At 35.5% G+C, this 23,116-nt stretch overlaps 1 long non-coding RNA gene and 1 pseudogene across 2 annotated transcripts in view; both read left to right on the top strand.

Annotated features, from left to right (window-relative positions):
• The first annotated feature begins 373 nt into the window (after positions 1 to 373).
• LOC143683280 (S-phase kinase-associated protein 1 pseudogene) lies at positions 374 to 1,557 on the top strand (annotated as a pseudogene).
• Positions 1,558 to 13,147: 11,590 nt separating this feature from the next.
• The window catches only part of LOC143682683 (uncharacterized), a 35,083-nt gene continuing 25,114 nt past the window's right edge, over positions 13,148 to 23,116 (top strand). For both annotated transcript variants that reach the window (XR_013175230.1, XR_013175229.1), the window contains exons 1-2: positions 13,148 to 13,285; positions 17,864 to 17,987. This is a non-coding gene — a long non-coding RNA (uncharacterized LOC143682683). The remainder of the gene's footprint in view (positions 13,286 to 17,863; positions 17,988 to 23,116) is intronic.

Here is a 23,116-nt window from a genome sequence, read left to right as displayed (position 1 = left end):
GGGTTGAAGGGACAGTGAGCTGAAGGGTTACATTTGCTGAGCAGGCCAGGAAACCTAGCTCTGGGGAGTACGCTGGTATGAAACTGTTGAATACCCCAGAAAAGCCATGTTCTTTAATCCTCATTCAATATTGCTAAGTAGGATCTTTTTTACTGTTTCCATGGAGATGTGACCCACCAAGTTGCAGGTGGTACCTTTTGATTAGGTGGTTTCCACAGAAAAGTGTTTCTACCCATATAAGGTGGGGTCACTTACTGGTGCCCTTTAAGAGGGAATCATTTTGGAAAAAGCTCTGCCTTTTCCTTCTTATTGAGCTGATTCCACCCAGCTCTCAGTCAGCCTCCGGCCCACTATCTTCTTGAGACAAAACACCATGCCTTCAGTTAAGTTGCACAGTTCTGACGGAGAGATATTTTTGAAGTTGACATGGAAATTGCCAAACAATCTGTGACTATAAAGACCATGTTAGAAAATTTGGGAATGCATGATGAAGGAGATTGTTCTAGTTTGCTAGCTACTGGAATGCAATATACAAGAAACAGAATGGCTTTTAAAAGGGGAATTTAATAAGTTGCTGGTTTATAATTCTAAGGCTGAGAAAATGTCTCAGTTAAAGCAAGTCTATAGAAATGTCCAATCAAAGATATCCAGGGAAAAAATACCTTGGTTCAAGGAGGCCGATGAAGTTCAGGGTTTCTCTCTCAAGTGGAGGGGAACACGGCAAACACAGTCAGGGTTTCTCTCTCATCTGGAAAGGCACATGGTGAACACAGCATCATATGCTAGCTTCTTCTCCTGGCTTCCTTTTTCATGAAGCTCCCTGGGAGGCATTTTCCTTCTTCATCTCCGAAGGTAGCTGGCTAGTGGGCTCTCTGCTTCTTGTAGCTATGTCATTCTTCTCTGGCTCTCTCTGAATCTCCTTCATTCTCCAAAACATTTCCTCTTTTATAGGACTCCAGAAACTCATCAAGACCCACCCACATGGGTGGAGACATGTCATCATCTAATCCAGTTTAACAACCACTCTTGATTAAATCACATCTCCAGGGAGATGATCTGATTACAGTTTCAAACATACAATATTGAATAGGGATTATTCTGCCTTTATGAAATGGGATTTTGATTAAAACATGGCTTTTCTAGGTTCCATACATCCTTTCAAACCAGCACAGAGATGATGACCCAGTTCCTCTACCAAATGTTAATGCATCAATATTAAAAAGGTCATTCAGTGGTGCACCCACCACAAAAATGACCCTCCTCCTCCTGAGGATGACGAGAACAAAGAAAAGCAGACAGATAATATCCTTCTTTGAGACCAAGAATTCCTGAAAGTTGTCCAGGAAACACTTTTTGAACTTACTCTGCCTGCAAACTATTCAGACATCAAGGGTTTGCTTGATGTTACATGCAAGATTTGCCAATATGATCAAGGGGAAAACTCCTGAGGAAATATGCAAGACCTTCAATATCAAAAACAACTTTGCTAAAGAGAAGGAAGCCCAGGTATGCACAGAGAACCTGTGGTGTGAAGAGAAGGTGAAGCATTGTGCCTGACACTGTAAGACCGTAAGGACTGTTCCAAATACTAGTTGCACTACTCTGTTTATAATTGTTAATATTAGACAAACAGTAGACAGATGCAGCAGTAAATCAATTGTATTAGCAGAATATTTTCCTCATTGCATGTGTAGTTTGAGTACAGATTCCAAACTTATGGCTGAATTTCTTCTAGTATGATCAAAAGGTTCTTTTTTCCTTTGCGTTGAATAAAACTGAACTGTGGGTTCTCTATTTATAGAAAAAAAAAAGTAATGATAAATCTAGGAATTTGAACATAAAACAACAAAGATAAAACTGGTAAAAAATGGTGGCAGTCAGAGGTCTATAGGAAAAGTATATATGCATGCTACTGAAAGTAAGCAAACTAAAATAATTGTTATATATTTAGGATGTTAAATTTTAAGTACATGATAATCACAAGGAAAACAGATGAAAATCTATCTAAATAGAAGTGATAAGGCAGGCAATAAGGTACAAAAAAAAAAGCAATAAATAGAAAGGCAGGCATTAACAAAAATGAGGGACAGAAATGGTGGGAGACTGTCAAAAGCTAAATTTTAAAAATGGCAGAAGAAAGTTGTGCTGGTTTGAAAGTGCTATGTACCCTAGAAAAGCCATGCCCTTTAATCCTGATTCAGTATTGTAAGTTTTGGAAACTTCTGTTCAGATTGTGTCCAAGGAAACTGATTCAGTCAATTATAGGTGTGACCTTTTGATTAGATTACTTCCATGGAGATGTGGCATGCCCAATTCTGGGCCGTTTGATTAGATAGAGATGTGACTCTGCTCATTCAAGGTGGGTGGTGATTAGTTTACTGGTGTCTTTTAAAAGGAGAGAGATTTTGGTGAAAATGCAGTTGCTTCAGAGCCAACAGAGACCTAGACATTTGGAGATGCTTGGAGCACCAACAGAGAGCAGATGCCTAGACATGGATGTCTGGAGATGCAGAGGCCAGCAAACATTGCCATGTGTCTTCCCATGAGATTCTAATCAAGCCAGAACTATGTCCCAGAAGAGCTAAGTGAAGGCCCACACATGCTTAGAAAGGAAACCATTGGTATCAGAAGGTGAAAACAATAGAACCAGAAAAAAGGACCAGCAGACACCAGCCACCTGCCTCCCCATGTGACAGACATTGGTCTTCCTTGAGTCAAGGTATCCTTTGTAGCCTTAGTTTGGACATTTTTGTGACCTTAGAGCTGTAAACTTATAACTTAATAAATTCTTCTTTTAAATTCTGTTCCATTTCTAGTGTATCACATTCTAGCAGCATTAACAAACTAACAAAAGTCCTCCTGTATTATCAGTAGTGACTTTAAATGCATATGGATTAAACTTTCTCTTCAAAAAAGCAGAGATTGGCAGACTGGATTAAAATGATTAATGAATCAATTATATGCTATCTGAAAGAGACTCATTTTAAAGTCAAAGATAAAGGATAGAAAAAATACATCACACAAGCAGTAACTGAAACAGAACTAGGGTCGCTATACTTAGAATATAAAGACTTTAAGTCAAAAACAGTTACAAGAAACAAAGATATCTATTATATACAGATAAAGAAGACAGTTCAACAGAAAGTTGTAATAATTGAAAATATATGTACACCTAAAAGCAGAGCTCCAAAATAAATGAAGCAAATATTGACAGATCTGAAGGGAGAAAGTGAAGATTCTACATTAATAGTAGAAGGCATTAAGATGCAGAAGTAAGGAAATAACAAAGATTAGAGTGGAGATAAATGAAATAGAGAACAACAGAGAGAACCAACATTATACATTAATATACTATCAATTAATACATTAATTTGAAAATATTAATGCATCAACAAATATTTAGTAAGGTTGACAAAGAAAAAAAGAGAAAGGATACAAGTAACAAATATCAGAAATGAAAAGATGTACATTATTATTGACCCTGATGAAATAAAAAGAAGAAACTATGAACAACTAATGATATGCCAACAAATTAGATAGTCCAGATGAAAATGGACAAATTCTTTAAAACTTACAAACCACCTACATTGCCTCAAGAAGAAATAGAAGATCTCAACAAACCAATTTCTATTAAAGAGATCAAATCAGTAATCAAAAGCCTCCCAACAAAGAAAAGTCCAGGACCAGATGGCTTCACAGGGGAATTCTGACAAACATTACAAGAAGACTTAACTCCCATTCTGCTCAAACTCTTCCAAAACACTTAAGTGGAGAGAACACTCCTTAACTCAATGTACAAGGCCAACATCACCCTCATACAAAAGCAAGATGAAGATACCACAAGAAAAGGAAACTACAGACCAATATCTCTTATGACCATAGGTGCAAAAATCCTCAACAAAATATTAGCAAACCGAATCCAACAGCATACTAAAAGAAGTATATACCATGATCAAGTGAAACTCATTCCTGATATACAAGGTTGCTTCAACATAAGAAAGTCAATTAATGTAACATACCACATTAACAGAATTAAAAGAAAAGACCACATGATCATCTTAATTGATACAGAAAAGGCATTTGACTAAACACAGCACCCTTTCTTGATGAAAACACTTTTTGCCACTAGGAAGAGAAGAAAACTTCCTCAACAAAATAGAGGGCATATAATGAAAAGCCCATAGCTTAAAGGGGAGAGACTGAAAGCTTTCCTTCTAAGATCAGAAACAGGACCAGCATGCTCACTATCTCCACTGTTATTCAACATTGTACTGGAATTTCTTGACATAGAAATTAGGCAAGAAAAAGAAATAAAAGGCATCCAAATTGGAAAAGAAAAAACCTTCCTTATTTGCAGATGATATGATCCTACATACAAAAACTCTGGGAAAAAGAAATCTCCTATCGCTAATAAGTGAACCCAGCAAAGTGACAGGGTATAAGCAATGAACAATCTGAAAAAGAAATTCCCTTCACCATAGCAACTAAAAGAATCGGATATCTAGAAATAAATCTAACCAAGATGTAAAGGAATTATACACAGAAAAGTACAAAACATTGTTAAAGAAGAGCTAAATAATTGGAAGGACATTCTATGTTCATGGATTGGAAGACTATCTTTATGATGTCAATACTACCCAAAGCAATGTATAGATTCAATGCAATCCCAATTGAAATTCCAACAACTTTCTTTGCAGAAATGGAAAAGCCAATCATCAAATGTATATGCAAGGGTAAGAGATTCCAAATAGCTAAAGCCATCCTGAAAAAATAAAAAGTTGGGGGACTCACACGTCCAAAACTTAAAGCTTGTTACAAAGGCAAAGTAATCAAACTAGCACAGTACTGGCATAAGCACAGACATTTAGTCCAATGGAATAGAACTGAGAACTCGGAAATCAACCTTCACATTTATAGCCAACTGATTTTTGATAAGGTGGCAAAGATCACTCAGTTGGGAAAGAATACTCTTTCAACAAATGGTGAAGATAAAACTGGATTTCTTTTGCAAAAAAAAAGAGAGAGAGAGAGAACCTCTACCTCATGCCATATACAAAAATCAACTTAAAATAGATCAAAGATCTTAATATATGAGTTAGAACTATCAAACTCCTAGAAGAAAATGTAGGAAGCATCTTTAGGACCTTGTATTAGGCATTAGTTTCTTAGATATTACACCCAAAGCACAAGCAACAAAATAAGAAATAGGGAAATGGGATGCCACCACAATTTTAAAATTATGTTCCTCAAAGGATTTTATCATGAAAGTAAAACAACTATATAATGGGAGGAAATATTTGGAAACAACATATCAAATGAAGGTTTAATACCCAGCACATATAAAGAAATTCTTCAACTCAACAACAAAAAGACAAATAATCTGATTTAAAAATGGGCTATATATCTTTCTGTTCTAGTTTGCTAGCTGCCAGAATGCAATATACCAGAAACGGAATGGCTTTTTAAAGGGGGGGATTTAATAAGTTGCTAGTTTGCAGTTCTAAGGCTGAGAAAATGTCCCAATTAAAACAAGTCTATAGAAATGTCCAATCAAAGGCATCCATACAGGGAAAGATACCTTGGTTCAAGAAGGCCGATGAAGTTCAGGGTTTCTCTCTCAGCTGGAAGGGAACATGGTGAACGCAGTGTCACCTGCTAGCTTTCTCTCCTGGCTTCCTGTTTCATGAAGCTCCCCAGGAGGCATTTTCCTTCTTCATCTCCAAAGGTCACTGGCTCGTGGACTCTGCTTTGTGGTGCTGCAGCATTCTCTGCTCTCTCTGAATCTCCTTCATTCTCCAAAATATTTCCTCTTTTATAAGATTTCAAAAACTAATCAAGACCCACCCAAATGGGTGGAGACACATTCCCCCCAATCTAGCTTAACAACCACTCTTCATTGGGTTACATCTCCATGGAGATGATCTAATTACAGATTCAAACATACAGTATTGAATAGGGATTATTCTGCCCTTATGAAATGGGATTTAAATTAAAACATGGCTTTTCTAGGGGTCATACATCCTTTCAAACCAGCACATTCCACCCTCTGGACCCTAAAAAAGACATGTTTTCCCCATATACAAATTACATTAATTTCATAACAATATCAGAAATCCTTAAACTATTTCATTAGCAATACACATGAAATACAAAGTCAGAAACAGACAAACTCCTATCAAAGGTAGTTACAGGCATAGTCTGTTCTAAGGCAAAATTATTCTCTGCTTCTGGACCTATAAAAACTCAAAACAAGTTATTTGCTGCCAACATACAAAGGAGGAACAGTCATAGGATACATATACCCATTTCCATAAGGAGGAAGGAACACAGGGGCCACAGGACCCAAGCAGGTTTGAAAACCCGCAGGGCAAAGTCCATCAGATTTCAAAGTGTGAGAGTCATTTATCCTCAGGGCTTCAGAAAGCGGCAGTTCCACTGTTTCCAAGGGCCTACACAGAGGCCTGCCTCTCTCTGAATGTAACCTTGGGGGACCTTGGGGTGAATGTTTTTCTTTGCTCCATCCTCTCCAAGCACTGGGGCTGCACACAGGCTCTCTGCCTTCTCCAGGGCACACACTCAACCCCTCCATGTGGTGGCAGCCAGGATCTCCCCAAATCCCAAGGAATGTGCTTCACCCTCTCCAAGGCCTGCAGCAGCCCGATTCTTCCACTGCAAGGAGGTGGAAGGCCCATCCTCTGCCTTTGGGGCAAACTCACCCTCTCCACATGCTCGGGTGGGTCCACTCTCCTGGCCTGAGGCTTCTTGATTTCAGACCTCAGCCTCCATGGTTTTGCCTCTGAAGTTATTTTTCCTCCAATGGGTCTCTTCTCTGAACCTCCCAGTCCAGACTGGCAGCAGCTCTGTTTATGCAGGTCCCACAACACTCTCATTGGCTTTCCATGCAGTAGCCTTGGATCATGCCCATCAGACATAAGGAGTTTCCAAAAATCCTTCCTGGATAACTCCATATCCAATCCTGCTCTCTCTGAAATGGCTGACTGGTTTTACATTTCGCCAAGACCTCATGTGGGGCACTATTCTCTGAGGTCTCCCTTCCTGGAAGCCCAGAATTTTCCAGAATATCAATTTCTAGTTTTTTTTGTATCCAAGAGTTCAGTTCTCAGCTTATCTCTTCCCCGTCACATTTCACTATAAGCTTGTGAGGAGCAAACAGGCTGCACTTTTGACATTTAATTTGGAGATCTCTTCTGCTAAATATCCAAGTTCATGGCTTTTAAAATCAGCCTCCCAACCAAAGCCACTAGTCAATTTTGCTACATTATCAGCCATTTTAAAACAAGGATCACCTTCCTTCCAGTCTGCAATAGCACATGCCTCATTTCTGTCTACAGCCTGTGGTCAGAAGTATCTTTAGAGTCCATGTTTCTAACAAGATTCTCTTGAAAGCATTCTAAGCCTTCTCTATCAAGATTCTCACAATTCCTCCAGATTTTTCCCCTTATCCATTTAAAATGCTGTTCCAACATGTTTGGTATTTGCAAACTGCAGCAGCACCCCACTCTCTGGTACCAATTCTGGCAGCTAGCAAATTAGAATACTCTCCAAAGAAGATATACAAATGGGCAGAAAGTACATGAGAAGATGTTCAACATTACTAGCCATCAGAGAGATGCATATCAAAGTCATAATGAAATACCATTTCACACTAAGAGAGGCTGCTATTTTAAAAATAACAAGTGTTGGAGGTGATGCAGAGAAATAGGAACACTCATTCATTGCCTATGGCAGTGTAAAATGATGCAGTTCCTGTGGAAGACAGTTTGATGGTTCTTTAGAAAGCTAAGTAGGACTAGTACATGACACAGCAATCCCACTACCAAGCATATACCCAAAAGAACTGAAAAAAGAACTCAAACAGATATTTTCATACTGATGTTCACAGAAGCATTACTCACAACTGCCAAAAGATGGAAGCAATCCAAGTGTCCTACAACTGGTGAATGGATAAACAAAATGTGGTATATACATACAATGGAATATTATTCAGCTGTTAAAAGGAATGAAGTACTAATACAGGTGACAACATGTATGAATTTTGAAGATATCATGTTGAGTTAAATCAGCCTGATGCAAAAAGATAAATATTGTATGATCTGACTGTTTTGAAACAACTATAGTAAGCAAACTCATAGGGTCAGAAACTAAAATATACATTATCAGAGCACAGGGGTAGTAGTGATAGGAAATGAGAAGTTAAGGCTTAAAATGTATAGGGTTGCTATTTGGGAACGATAGAAATGTTTATGGTAATGGTTGGTGGTAATGGTAGCACAATATAATGAATGCAATTAACAGCACTGAAATATATATCTGAATATGATTAAAAATGGAAATGTTAGATTATATGTAGGGTAACAGAATATGTTTTTTAAAAAAATCCATGGAAATAAACAACACAAACAGTGAATCCAATGAAACCATGGACTTTAATTAATAATACAATTATAAAATGTTCTACCATTAATTGTAACAAACGTTCCACACCAATGCAAAGTGTTGGTTGTAGGGCCATAAACAGGAATTCAATATTCTGTGCATGATTGTTCTGTAAGCCTACAACTTCTCTGATATATATATATATATATATATATATATATATATATTGGTATATTGGCATGGGCAGATTCTGGAAACTGAATCCGAGTCTCCAGCATGGCAGGCAAGAATTCTGACACTGAGCCACCATTGCACCTCCTTCTGATATATTTTTAACTAAGTTATTATTAAACAATAGATTAATTATATTGTCAAGATCTTAAAATGCCAGTATACAAACACATTTAAGAGACAGAGAGACAAACTATTCTAATGATATTTTTTTCTAAGTTCACTACAATAAGCATGTACAATCTAAAATATATTTCTATATATTGATTATATACATTTATATATAATATATATGTATATAGATACATAGTTATGTGTATTTAATACAAATACCATATGGTAGATGCAATTAACATGTTCAAATACATTGTTTTGTCTAATTACCTTCTCAAAGATAAATATAGAGTGAATTAAGTAAAATCTTACAGATTAATTAGATTCTGGATACCTGTTTCTGCTACAAAATATTTAAGACACAGAATTCAAGTAATTCTGACACACTTGCAAACTATCATTTGTCAGCAAAAGAAAAGGAAGGCAGAAATGAGGGATCAAAAACTGAACTGTTCCATGAGTCCCACTTATGTTTCTCTACCATTCACAGTAATAGAGTAAGAGTTAGTAATTCTTCAGAAAATTTAGATGCATTTTAGCAATAAAACCACTTAACAGGAAAAGAAGTTTGGGCAGTCTTCAGTAGTATGGACATACTTGAATCTTCACATTTTGAAAACAAGATAAACTGAATTTCGAGTCACAGAATTAATTTAATATAATACAATGATACTTATACAATTATCACAAACAAGAGGGAGTGAAAAAGGAGAGGAAAGAAATATACATTAAATGCCTACTATGTGCCAAACATCATGATGGACACAGTTTAAATGATATCACATTTATCATAACAGAGCTCTGGTATTTTCCTAGTTTTGCTGGTGAAAAAAATAGAGAGCTTATGAAACATATCTAAACTCTCAAAGTAACTAAGTACTGAGCAAAAATTTCAAAACAGTTGTATCTGAGACTTCTATTTCTTGGCTCTGTAGAGTAACAAGGAACAGATTTACCCTTTTGCATGAAACAAACTAAAAATTACATAAAATATATGAAATATGGTTTTCAAGACACTGACCATCAAGTGAAGAATGACAACGATCCTTAAGAAACAGAAAACAAATGGAGTGAGCACTTCGATTTCTCCAGTTTATTGCTTTGAGCAACTTTCCAGGCTCTAGTACAAAGTGGGAGAATCTAGGTAGAATCCAACAGATTCCCTAAATTGAGGAGATGGATCTGAGAGTCTGAGGAGACCAAGTCTGCTAGAATCTTCAAGAAAGAATGCTGAAAATGGGAGCACTGCATACAGAGAGTGAATCATGAAGCTCTATTAAGAGTCTCTTTTAATATTCATCTAAGTACTGATCAACACAGGCATGTGAGGAAATTACGGGTAAAGAACCAACTGAAAAGTATTGAGAGGTAACAGTGCTCAACATTCACAAGGGTCCAGGAATGCTGCTGTCACAAGCCAAACTAACAAGCCTCAAGACTGAAGAGACATTAGTAGAATACACAAAAGGATTGTGCCTCTGTGGTTGGAAATAATTAGCCCATGAATGGGCACTGCTCCAGTCACACTTAACAGGGTCAAACTATATCCAAGTACTTTAACTGATCCAAGGACTAAGCTTGCAAATAATTATAGAATAGAAAAATATCCAGCTCCAATATGTAAAATATACAACAACCATCATGCCTTCAAAGATTACTAGGCAGAAGCAGGAAACTATAACCCACGATGAGGGAAAAAATCAATTGATCAAAAACAATCTATAACTGACACAGATGTTAGAATTATAAGACAAGGACATTAAAACACTTATAACTATTTTCCATATATTCAAAAAGTAAAGCAGATTTTATTTCTTTAAAAAAGAAAAGTAAAGCAGAGACATTGAAGATATTTTTTAAAAGACCAAACTTGAATTTCCAGATATAAAACTAGTGTGTGAGAAAAATATACATTGGATATCAGTGATATATAATATGATAGATTAAACAGTACAGAAGAAAAACTCAGTAAACTCAAAGTTAGAGCAATAAAAATTATCCAAAATGAATCAGAGTGAAAAGAGAATCAAAAAGAAAATGGAAAGTGAAAACTAAAGAGAAAAGCATCAGTAAACAGAGAGAAGAAATCAGGTGGCCTAATAAACATGTAGCTGGAGTCCCTGAATTGGGTTACATAAAACAGAAAGAATATTTAAAGAAATACTGACCTAAATTTCCCAAATTTGATGAAAATCATAAGCCCACACACCCATGAAGTCAATGAAACCAAAACACAAGAAACTTGAAGAGAGTTACACAAAGGCACATCTAACCATCCACTTTAAAAGCCATGATAAAGAAAAAAAATCTTAAAAGCAGCAAGAGAAGACAGTTTATGCACAAAAAAAAACAAGCAAACGAGAAATAAGGATGACAACACATTTTTCATTAAAAGCAACTCAAGTAGAAAACAGAAAAGAAAAATCTTTAAATTACTAAAAGAAAAAAACTGATAAACTAGAACTCTATTCCCAGTGAAAATATTCTCCAAAAACAAAGGCCAAGTCAAGATGCTTTCAAACACATTAAAGCTAGAAGAATGTATCACCCACAGAATCATACTCCATGAATTACAAAAGGAAGACTATTCAGGCAGAAGTAAAATTATTTCAGATGAAAATATGAAGAAATACAAAGGAGTGAAGATATCAGAAATGATACTTTTATCAGTAGATATATTGATTTTTATCTTCTTATTTAAATGTTTTAAAAGAGAATTGAAGAGATCCCACGCTGATAAAGATAGTGGAGTAAGGCACTTTCAGAATTATGCCACCCCACAGATGGTTTGTACAACCAGGAAGAACTAACAGAAACCTCTTTCTTGAACCTTGAGAAAAAAAGGAATGCTGCAACAGGGTTAGCACCAAATCAGGAAAAGTCTACTAAAAAGTGACAGAATCTCATAGTGCCCTGGCTGGCCCATGCCCTACCCCTCAACAGCTTGGCATGGAGCCAGTTCATCCTCTCAGTGCAGAACTTTGCTTCTGGTTCCACAGAAAGTAGAGTAACCCTTTTGTACTTTGTAGGAACATGTAGGTCTGGCCCATGTATGCTCAGTGGTGGCCTGACATATTCACAGTCCAAGAATTACCCTATGTGTAGATGGAAGCTCAAGGAACTCTTCTAAAGAATGCTATGGGAGAAAAGTCAAGTCATGTAGCCTTCAGCAAGGGATTGTTGGCTGTAGGCCACATAGCACAGTGCCCAGGAGCATAGAGAAACTGTCCTAGGGTACAGGAGATATTTGGAACTCTGTGAATGAGGGAATTCCTACGGCCATACATGAATATCCAAGGCAAGACATATGCAAAGAAGGGATCAAGGAAGCTTTTATGCTTTGGCCTGTAGTGATTCTCAAAATTCATAGTATAGATATGTCCTGAAGGAAATAATTCATGCACATCAACTGTAGGGACTGGGAAAGGTATTTTCATTTTTTCTTTTTTTTTTTTTTTTTTGTTAGCTCCTCGCATTCAAGGAACGCTCTGTCATAATACTAACTAGATGCAAGCTTAAGGAAAAGATGCCTATATTTCAGCCATAGCATATTTAAAAAGTCTAGGTATCAATGAAAGTTTACAAAACATGCAAAGAAACAGGAAGTGATGGCCCAAAGCATTAGAAACCATCAATGAAAATTATCAGGCCTGGGATATATCAGATAAAAGACTTAAAAAATGGCATAAAAATGTTCAGAAAAACACAAACAAAGAACTAAAGGAAATCCGTAAAACAATACATGAACACAAAGAGAATATCAGAGAGGTGGAAATTATGAAAAGGAACCAAACACAGCTGAAGAACAAAATAAAAAAAATTAAAAATTCCCTTATGGGGGTTCAACACCAAATCAGAACTGGCAAAAGAAAGGATCAGTTGATAAGCGGAAGATAAGACTATGGAAATTATTCAGTCTGAGAAAGAAAGAATGAAGAAAAGGAAACAGTCTGAGTAATCCATGAGACGCCATAAAGCATATAACAATATATACATAATGTGAGTCTCAGAAGGAGAAGTAAGAAAGAGGCAGAGAAGATACTCAAGGAAATAATGGCCAAAAATTTCCCAAATTTAAAAAAGACATGACTGTACACATCCAAGATCCTCTACAAAATCCAAACAGGATAAACCAAATAGACCCCTGCTGCAGGATATAATCAAACTTCCAAACGCCAAAGACAAAGAAAGAATTCTGAAAGCCACAAGGAGAAGCAATGGGTCATGTATAAGAGTCTCAATAAGATTAAGTGCCAAATTCTCATAAGAAACCATGGAAAGCAGTGGGATGACACATTTAAAGTGCTGAAAGCAAAAAAGAAATTTTTCTTCAACCAATAATTCTGTATCAGTATCTTTCAAAACTGAGGGAAAGATTATGACATCACAGATAAACAAATGCTGAAGAAGTTCATCACCACCAGACCAGACCTATAAGAGATGTTAAAGAGAGTGCTGGAGGTTGAAAGGAAAGGACAATAGACAACAAATCAAAGCCACATGAAGGGGAAAAAAATGATCTCTTCTGAGAGTAATGACATGGGTAAATATAAATGCCAGTGCTGTTGTATTTTTTATTTGAAAGTCCATTTTTACTTCCTACAGGGTCTAAAAAGCAAATGTATAAATGTAATGATATACCAGTGGCTTTGTACTCATATAAACATGTTATCTGTGACAAGAACTACATAAAAGTAGAGAACAGATGGTTATAGGGATATAGTCTATTTATTCTATTGGAGTTACGTTAGTACCAAAGCAAATGAGATACAGAGATTTAGGATGCTATAAATTTAGCCAGAAGGTAACTACAAAAGAAAGTACTGGAGAATGTGCAAGCTCATAGAGTCAGAAATTAGAGTAGAGGTTGCCAAGGGCAAGGGCAGGGAGAATAGAAAGTTAATGTGTAATGGCTATAAGTTTTCTATTTGAGGATATGGGAAAGTTTTAGTAATGGATGGTGGTGAGGGTACTGCAACATCGTGATTTAATTCCATTGAATGGTATGTTTGGGAATAGATGAAATGGGAAAATTAATGTTGTATACATGTTTCCACAATTTAAAAGAAAAGCAAGTAGAGGGACTATGACAGTTAAATACAAAATGATATAAGAATTAGTGAAACCAAAAGCTCATTCTTAAGATGAATAAAATTGAAATAACTCTATCCAGGCTGACAGGAGGGGGTGGCAAAAACACAAATAAACAATATCAGGTAAAAGACAGTTGAAATAATTAAATATTCCACAAATATTAAAAGGAGAAGTCTATGATCAACTTTATGCGAAAAAATTCAAAAACTCATGTGAAAGGGATAAATTATTTGAAAGACACAAATTATCAAAGCACACTCAAGAGGAAATAGATAATCCCAATAATCACTTATCTATTAAAGAAATTAAAAGAGTAGTTAAAAGTTTCCCACAAAGAAAACTCTAAGACTAGAGGAATTCATTGCTGAAGTCTGCCAAACATTTAAGAAAGAAATAAAAACAAATCTACAGAAATTCTTTCCAAAAAAAGATGAAAAGGGAGAGAGATGTCCCAACTCATTCTCTGAGTTGAGTATTATACTGATAATATTTAATATAATTGAAGATCTATAATGAATTCAAACAAAGATATTACAATTTATTGATAATGGATTCAGACAAATAAATTAGAAGAAAAGGAAACTACAGTCCAATATTTCCCATTAACATAGCTGCAAAAACTCTAAGCAAAAGTTTAGCAAATAGACTATAACAATATATAAAAAGGACATTACATCATGACCAAGTGGTGCTTATCCCAGGAATACAAGGTGGGTTTAATATCAATTAATCAATCAATGTAATTCATCATATTAACAACCTAAAAAAAAGAAAAAATCATATGATCAAATGTATTTCAAATCAGAATTAAGAATAATATCATTTACAACAGCATCCAAAACAATGAAATACTCAGGGATAAATCTGACAAAACACGTGCAATGCCTGTACAAAACTTTTCTGAGAGATGACCTAAATTAATGAAGAAATATATTATATTCACAAGTCAATGGCTCAATAAACTGTAATTGGATCATTTCCCTGGAGATGTGATTTAATCAAGAGTGGTTGTTAAACTGGATTAGCTGGAAGCATGTCTCCACCCATTTGGGTGGGTCTTGATTAGTTTCTGAAGTCCTATAAAAGAGGAAACATTTTTGAGAATGAGAGAGATTCTGAGAAAGCAGAACAACCGAGTCACAGGAAGCAGAGTCCACCAGCCAGTGACTTTTGGAGATGAAGAAGGAAAATGCCTCCCAGTGAGCTTCAAGAAACAGGAAACCAGGAGAAGAAGCTAGCAGATGATGCTGTGTTCACCATGTGCCCTTCCAGATGAGAGAGGAACCCTGACTGTGTTCACCATGTACCCTTCCACTTGAGAAAGAAACCCTGGACTTCATCGGCCTTCTTGAACCAAGGTATCTTTTCCTGGATGCCTTAGATTGGACATTTCTATAGACTTGCTTTCACTGAGATATTTTCTTGGACTTAGAACTGTAAATTTCAATTTATTAAATTTCCCTTTATAAAAGCCATTCCATTTCTGGTACATTGCATTCTGGCAGCTAGAAAACTAGAACACCGACCTACAAGTTTTGGTGAAGAAGTGGAGAAACTGGAACTCTCACACACTACTGATAGAAATATAAAAATAACAAAACCACTTTGAAAAACTGCTTAGCAGTTTCCCAAAAAGTCAAACATATACCTATCATATTATACAACCATTCCACTCAAGTATTTATCTAGGAAAATGAAAGTATAAGTCTATAAAAGCACTTTTACTTGAGGGTTCATAGCAGCTATATTTGTAATAGTCAAAAGAATCTAAACATCCATCAACAGATGAGTGAATAAATAAACTACAGGAAATATTTACAATGGCATAATAGTCAGCAATAAAAAGTAACGAACTACTGATACACACTGTAATATACATGACTCTCAAAATAATTGTGCTGAATGAAAGAAGCCAGACAAAAATAAGTACATCATGTATGATTACATTTAAATAACAAGGCATAGGTAGAGAAAGCTGAGTGGTTGCCTGAGGATTAGGAGTAGGAGGGGGCAGGAAAGAGTAGGAATGTGGGACTACAAAAGAGCACAAGGAAACTTTTGGGAATGATGATTATGCTCATTAACTTGGTTGTACTGATGGTTTCTTGGGTTTATAATGTGTCGAAAATTTTCGAATTGTACATTTTAAATCTGTGCAGTTTACTGTTTGCGAATTATGCCCTAATAATGTTGCTAAAATAAAGTGTGCCTGACATCAAATCCTATTACTTTCACCAGTATACCTCTCATCTGCATGTAGGTGTCCATTTCAAAAAGTATTTTACTGACCTTCCTATGTGCTAGATTCTGCACTTGGCATTAAGAACAAAAAAGGAATAAGTGAGCTTCTAGAAAACTTATTTTCAAAATAAATTCATATGTTGATCATTATGCTAAGTATTGTCAAAAATCTCTTTCCTGGTTCCACTTATATATCTGCTCTTATTAATCCTTCTTGAGGAATCTAATTACATTTTATGTGTTCTTGGATTATCTTTGAATCCTGTCTAAAACAAGATGAGCTATAAATAAATGTAAATAACCATACAAATGACTAAGACATGAGCATTACTGTCAAAGAACTTGTAGCAAATGAAAAGTCAGTCCTTTCCTTCAGGACCTCACATCTTAGGGGGAAAGCAGACGTTTACACTAATAATTATGCTACAAGATTGGATGTGTTGATTAAAAAAAGCATTAACATAATTAAGCATAAAATACACAAAAGTTTTATGGAAGGAAACCCTAAAGATGGAATATTTAATCTTGACAAGGCCACCAGAAGAGTACAGAAAAGCAATGACTTTCTTTGGGCCTTGATGATAGGGTTGATTTTTCAATAGGCAGAGGTAGAGGAAGAAAAACCTGGGCAGACAGAATATTATACACAAAGAAGCAAATCTGAGAATATTCAGCATATATTCTTGGGCTAAAGAACAATCTAACAAGAATAGAGAGATACCCACCATGGTCGCTAGCTCCATGTGTTGTGGCAAGTTATTTAACCTCTCTGAGTTTCAGTGCCCTCACTAAGAAGTGGGAATAATTACACCATTACAGCCAACAAATGAGGTTCTTAAAAGGATTAAAAGATAAATAATGAACATAAAGCACTCAGCACTGTGCCTGGAATGCACCAAATGATTTAAAAAACAGTAGCAGTTATTATTAGTATGAGGCTGGTGTTCAGGGAAACAGAGGGGAAGAGAAAATTTTAACTTATTCACGTTTCTATAGTGACAATCTATTGACCCCAGTAGCTTCATGAATACATACAACTGTACAATGACAACATTCTTTCTAGAACAAATTTATAATTTCACCTGGTCTGCTAAAATATTATTTAAGACATGGGGTGGGGGGGAGTACAGATGGAAATTTCACGCTTGATAATTCAGTTGCTCTCATTTGCGTTGAAAGGATAAAACAGATCTAATGGATCTCTTCCTCTATCTGAGTCTTTGACTTTAAAAAATATGTAATAGTCTCATCAGGATTTAAATTCGTGTAATTGTAAAATTCTTTTTAAAAATTATTTTTAAAGTTTCATACAATCATGACTCTAGAAAAGACCATTTAGTAGAAATTTCACATTTTCAGAGAAGAAACCAAAGGTCAATAAATGCAACAAACAAAGGCCTTGAACAAATCAACAAACAAGCAAATAAAAAACAATTTGCAACTTGCTGCACACTACCTTGTGATTTCATTTACAAGAATTTCAGACAAAGAAGATCACTATATAATTCTCCAAATCATTGTATAGTTGAAAATTAAATGCAAGTTGATAAATTTCCACAGCAAAAAACTGAATAGACATTCATCTGTTTGATATGATGCGGTACGATCCAGCCTAAAGGCAAGGAGTGTGAGTAAATCAGGAAAAGTAATGGTATTTATTTGCTCTAGGAAAGCTAACTTTATGCCTAGTGAGGAATCAGTCTGATGTTAAATATTTACATGTTTGCAGAACTAGAAGTTATCGTAAACATATTAACATATGTTTTCCTCCATTTTTCCTTTTTAGTTCACGCTCGCAATTCTACTGCTAGTCTATATGATCTCTGGGAATCCTATTGATCAAATATTCTAGAAGTGCCCACCCAGAGACAGGTCAGCTCAAGGAGAAACAATTTTTTCTTAAGATGACAGTGAGTAACACAAATCATTTGAATACATAGAAAAAGGCATTTGACTTTACATATGAGAAAGTTTACAGAAAGATCTAAAAATTCAGTTATTGGGAAAGCCAGAAACATGCTAAAAAGTATATTAATAATCCAGGAAACTGATTACCCTTAAAATATCTAGAATATTCCATGATAAAATAAGGAAAGACATCTAAACATAAGCAAAACACCTTGTTTCCAAGGACATTTTGCTTTCCAAAATGGAACATGTATTTTGTCTTCTCTCTGAGAAGCTTAAGGAATATCTATGGGACTTCCAATAACAGCAAATATCAAGGACAAGATCTATGAGCAATAAAAACGTAGAAAAATAGGCATTCCTTGAGAAAAGAACCAGTCAATGCAATGACTGATTGAGATCTAGATAGCGTTAAAGGTTATTGGCTACTTTTTCTTGTTAAAGGTCAAAGCTATCCTCAAAATGACTGCCCTGGTCAGATTTTTCATAATAGGTTGGAAAATATGACTTAGAAAAACATCCTTAATGATTTGGCTTCTAATTTCTCAGGTTTCCTTCTGGATGGTCTTTAAGCATCTAGAAGGAAATACACTAGCATATTCCAAAGAGGCTTTTTTTTCCTTCCTCCCCTATATTTCAACCTAGGAGAACAATATAAGCTTGAGAAAGAGGGTCTTTCTGTGTGAATGTTTGTAGATTTATATAATTATCCCCACTTTTCAAACATCAAAAATAAATCGACCACTAAAAACAAAAGCCAAGCAAAATCAAGCACAAGAGGTTTCATTCAAGTAGCATTGCACTTTGAGGTGGAGGTGAAGGTTAGCAGCCTCCTCGATTTCTTGCCTCTGCACTAAAATTCCTAACTGAATGAACATCCAGCGGAAGTTGCTTACTCAGGATTCCACTTCAGATTCTAACACCGAGGTATCTACATAAAGCATGAGTAGCTGTTCTTGCCCTAGGCTTACTATTCCTAATTGTATTGTTTTGTGGCTCTGCTTGGTTCAGTAAGCTGATGCATTAATCGTGTAACAGCATAGAAAAGAAAATATAAAAACATGTTTGTTTAAGCAGTGGCTTCTTGGATGCCTTCTCTGAATATCTCTAAGGCTATTGGTCAGTGAAAATGAGGGGCAAATATAACCTGATTTCCAGCGATGTGAAGACCTTCTCCCAATCTGATTATAGCTTTTTCCTGCTTTCATCACTGTATATCAAACACTGGAAGGTGGTCCTCATTTTTAGGTTTCTAATTACATTAGACCCTTGGTTTCACTTTGATTATAGAATACTTACTAGAAATTAGTATTCAAAATTTTGGAAATTGTTGAACTATCTATCCAGTGAGAAGGCTCAGATTAAATGGAATGCTATCACTTTCAGGATAAAACTGAAACTAACTACAAAGGCATAAAAGGCTCTTGATGATTTGGCGTCCAGCTTTACCTTAATCATACCCTCTTCTTCCCCAACTCAACCCTATCCCAAACACTCAACCACTATTTCAACAGGGATAAATTATGTCCTCATTTCCCTGCGTTTCTTGCAACCACAATGTTTCTGCACCTGCTCTCTTCATTAGCTAGGTAGACTAACTCATGTAACATCTATCTCCAACATCTCAGTCACCTAACACATTAAGGTTTATTTCTTCAGTCAAGTCACAATCTAATGCAGTTCGGCAGTGGTATGGCTCTTTGTTCCACTTGGTTATTCAGGGACCCGTGCTCCTTCCATCCATTGGCTCCAATATTCTCTAGGGCAGTCCTTCTCAACCAGGGTCCCATGACATTGAATTTAACCCTTAAGCCCTAAGACCTCCACTGCATGTAATAAATTAACCATTGCCTGCGCGTGTATAATGATTCTTGCTAAGTACCACTTAGCAACTAAAATTATCTTCTCTAGGGTTTAATTCTCCATGAATTCCTTTAAAGTGGGCTGTTTCAAGACACTGTCTTAAATCATGGCAGCATATTAGAATCACCAGGGACCTAAGTCCAGAACCATTGCTTGAGGACATACAGTTTTTAGTTAATCTGTACCAAGTCCACCAAAGGTAAAAAGAGAACATGAAAGAGAATGCCTGGAAAATCAAACAGGAGGTTTTCTTAAGGGATAGGTCTGGAAAGGGTGTGAATCACTTCTGTCCATAGTCCATTGGCCAGAACCAAGTTACATAGTCCCATGCGCTACAGTTTCCCCTATGGGCCCACCTCTGCCACACTTTTCCCTTTGCTTAAAGAGGTGTCTCCTTTCCTTTCCCCCACTTATCCAATTATTCCATTTGCTTAGCTTTTCTTGTCCTCTAAAACAGTAGTTACCTGCTCAAAACTTTCTCTCTCCATGCTTCTAAAATTACTGGGTACACCTTCATCAGAATTCCCATCACACAAAACTCCCCTTATTAGCATCTCCAGCTCCTCCAGCTCCAAGTGTGTATTCCTGGGGTCTGTTACAGCTCAAAATATACAATAGGTATTCATTAGGCTTCTTGAGTGAACTGGTGAATGTACCAAAATGCAAAATGCCATTCTCGTTCAAGTGCAGCACAGTTAATCTTAGTAAAGTCTTTATATATATATATATATATATATATATATATATATATATATATATATATATACATATACATCTTAGATTTAAGACACTTGGAAGCCTTAGAAGTGAAAAACTTGTTAAAAAATGACTAAATGAGATAAACCAGAATAGTCTTATAATGGGTTATATAATAAATTGTTTAATTGTTCGTGTATTTTATCCTCCATTTTCAACCTTAAAATGAACTTGGGATGAAAGATTTAAACAGAAAAACACTCTACTCCATTTTATGCACCAAAAAGATCTTGCTGAAAACAGCTTAAAAACATTGTCCTTCTCCAAAGGCCAACGAAACACTGAAAAATCTGTGGAGAAGATACTCAATATCTTTTTCCCTCCTGAAAGTCCCATTTCAATGTCTGGAAAGTAGCTGCCCTTGGTTTATCAAAACTAACCCTTTTCTAAAAGAACATAGGTTTTGTTATTTATATCAGATATAGCCAAAAATAGTCAAGTCTCGTGGCTTACATGGGATTTGGAACAGTAATTCCTCCTTTCATTTGTTTCGAAGTGTTATTGCCTATTGTCATGTGACAGATGGAATGAAATTCTACATAGCAAACCCATCACAGGCAGAAGGTGGTGGCTATCGCTGTTATCTATTTATCAGTCTCTAAACTAAGAAATCCCATGAAGCCTTAGCTTCAGTGAAAAGATTGAGATCAAAAATATAAATAAATAAAATAAAGTAAAACATACATTAAGCTAAAACACACAATAAGCATATGTACTACAGAGCAGAAAAAAATAGATTTTTAAAAATTCACTATTCTTATTTCCTGACTATTTCCTTTCCCACAACCATAATTTGCTTTGAAATTTATGAGTAATAGGATGGGAAAATTATCTCTTTCTTCTTTAAAATAGAATCCATACAGCTACACAAAACAAACAGTGAACTCTAAATTAAACCGTGCATTATAGTTCATTGTACTACAATTATAAAAATGCTCTTTCATCAGTTGTAACAAATGTGTTACACCAAAGAAGGGTGGTAATAATAGCATGTTATATGGGAATCCTGTAGCTTATGCATGATTCTTCTGTAAACCCACAAATTCTCTAATTAAAAAAAAATGTTCTTTCACAAACTGTAACAAATATACTACACTAGTACAAGGTGTTAATAAAAGGTGGCACATGGGAATTCTATTTTATCCATGATTTTTCTGAAAACCTACAACTTTTCTAATAAAAGAATTAAGAAAAAAATAGTTAGGAATAAATTTAGTCAAAAAAGTACAAAATTTATATTCTGAAAACACACCATTGTTGAAGGAAATTAAAGAAGACCTAAATAAATACAAAGGCATCCCATGTTTATGAATGGGAAGACGGCAATACTACCCAAACTTGTATGTGAAACAACATTTTTCAGAAACTGAACAACAAGCAATGCAAGACTATGACCACTGAGGAAAGGAAGTCACTACGTGAGCCTTTCATGAGCCTCAGTTTACCACCTAAATGAAGTTTCCAGCCTACATGCAGAATCCAAACAGAGCCCTACTGTTTCAAGGAGTTGTAAAGATGGTGTTAGATTTCAGGGAAGGCAAAGCACCTAGAAGTTGTGAGATAGAGTACGAAAGAGGAGGGAGTTGCAGAGAAATAACAATAGAGATGTATAGAGGTCTACTAAAGTCTTTGGCTCTGAGTACTGATTTGTACATGTGTGAGAGACCAGGAAAAGAACCACCAGAAAACATTAAGCTGAGCAATACTCAGAACCCATAAAGGGCTAGGAAGAGTTCATGTTTCCATCAGCCAGAGAGAAAAACTTCCTAAATCATACAACATTGATTAGCCTCAGAGAGGTATCCTCTTAATAAAAGGGCTAAATCTGCCTTTCAAACAAAAGCTCCTTTAGCCCCACCTTAATGAAACTAAAAGCAAACCTCAAACAAAAAAATTTTCAAAGTAGCTTAATAGTGTAAGTGAAAAAATCCAACATTACTTAAAGGAATGTAATACATAATAGCAACAAATAACATAAAATTTACAATGTCCAGCATCCAGTCAAAAATTACCAGGTGAACAAAGAAGTAGGAAAACCTGAACCATAACTCAGAAAAAAAAAATCAATTAAAAGAAACAGACCCAGAGATTACAGAGATAATGGAATTATCAGGAAAGGATGTTAAGACAGCTATTATAGATATGCTAAGATGTTCAGACAGGTAGAGGGAAATATTAATATGATAATGAGTAATGCAGGATATAATCAAAGACCTAAATGGAATGTCTAGACATGAAAAATTCAATAAGAAAAATGCACTGGAGGGGATTATCAGCTGATTAAACACTGAAGACGAATAAAATAACTTAACTGAAGACATTACTCTAGCATAAGATAATTTAACTGAAGACATTACTCTAGAAATTGTCCAAAAATCAAAGAGAAACAGATTAAATTAAACAAATTAACAAATTAAATTAAATTAATTAACAAATTAAATTAAATTAACAAATTAAAAAATTAATTTTAACAAATTAAATTTAAAAGGATTGAAATTATACAGGATATGTT

This window comes from Tamandua tetradactyla, chromosome 5 (assembly GCF_023851605.1).
Source record: "Tamandua tetradactyla isolate mTamTet1 chromosome 5, mTamTet1.pri, whole genome shotgun sequence".
Lineage (NCBI taxonomy): Eukaryota > Metazoa > Chordata > Mammalia > Pilosa > Myrmecophagidae > Tamandua > Tamandua tetradactyla.
Note: the sequence above shows the minus strand (reverse complement) of the source record. Positions and strands in the feature narration are given on the sequence as shown.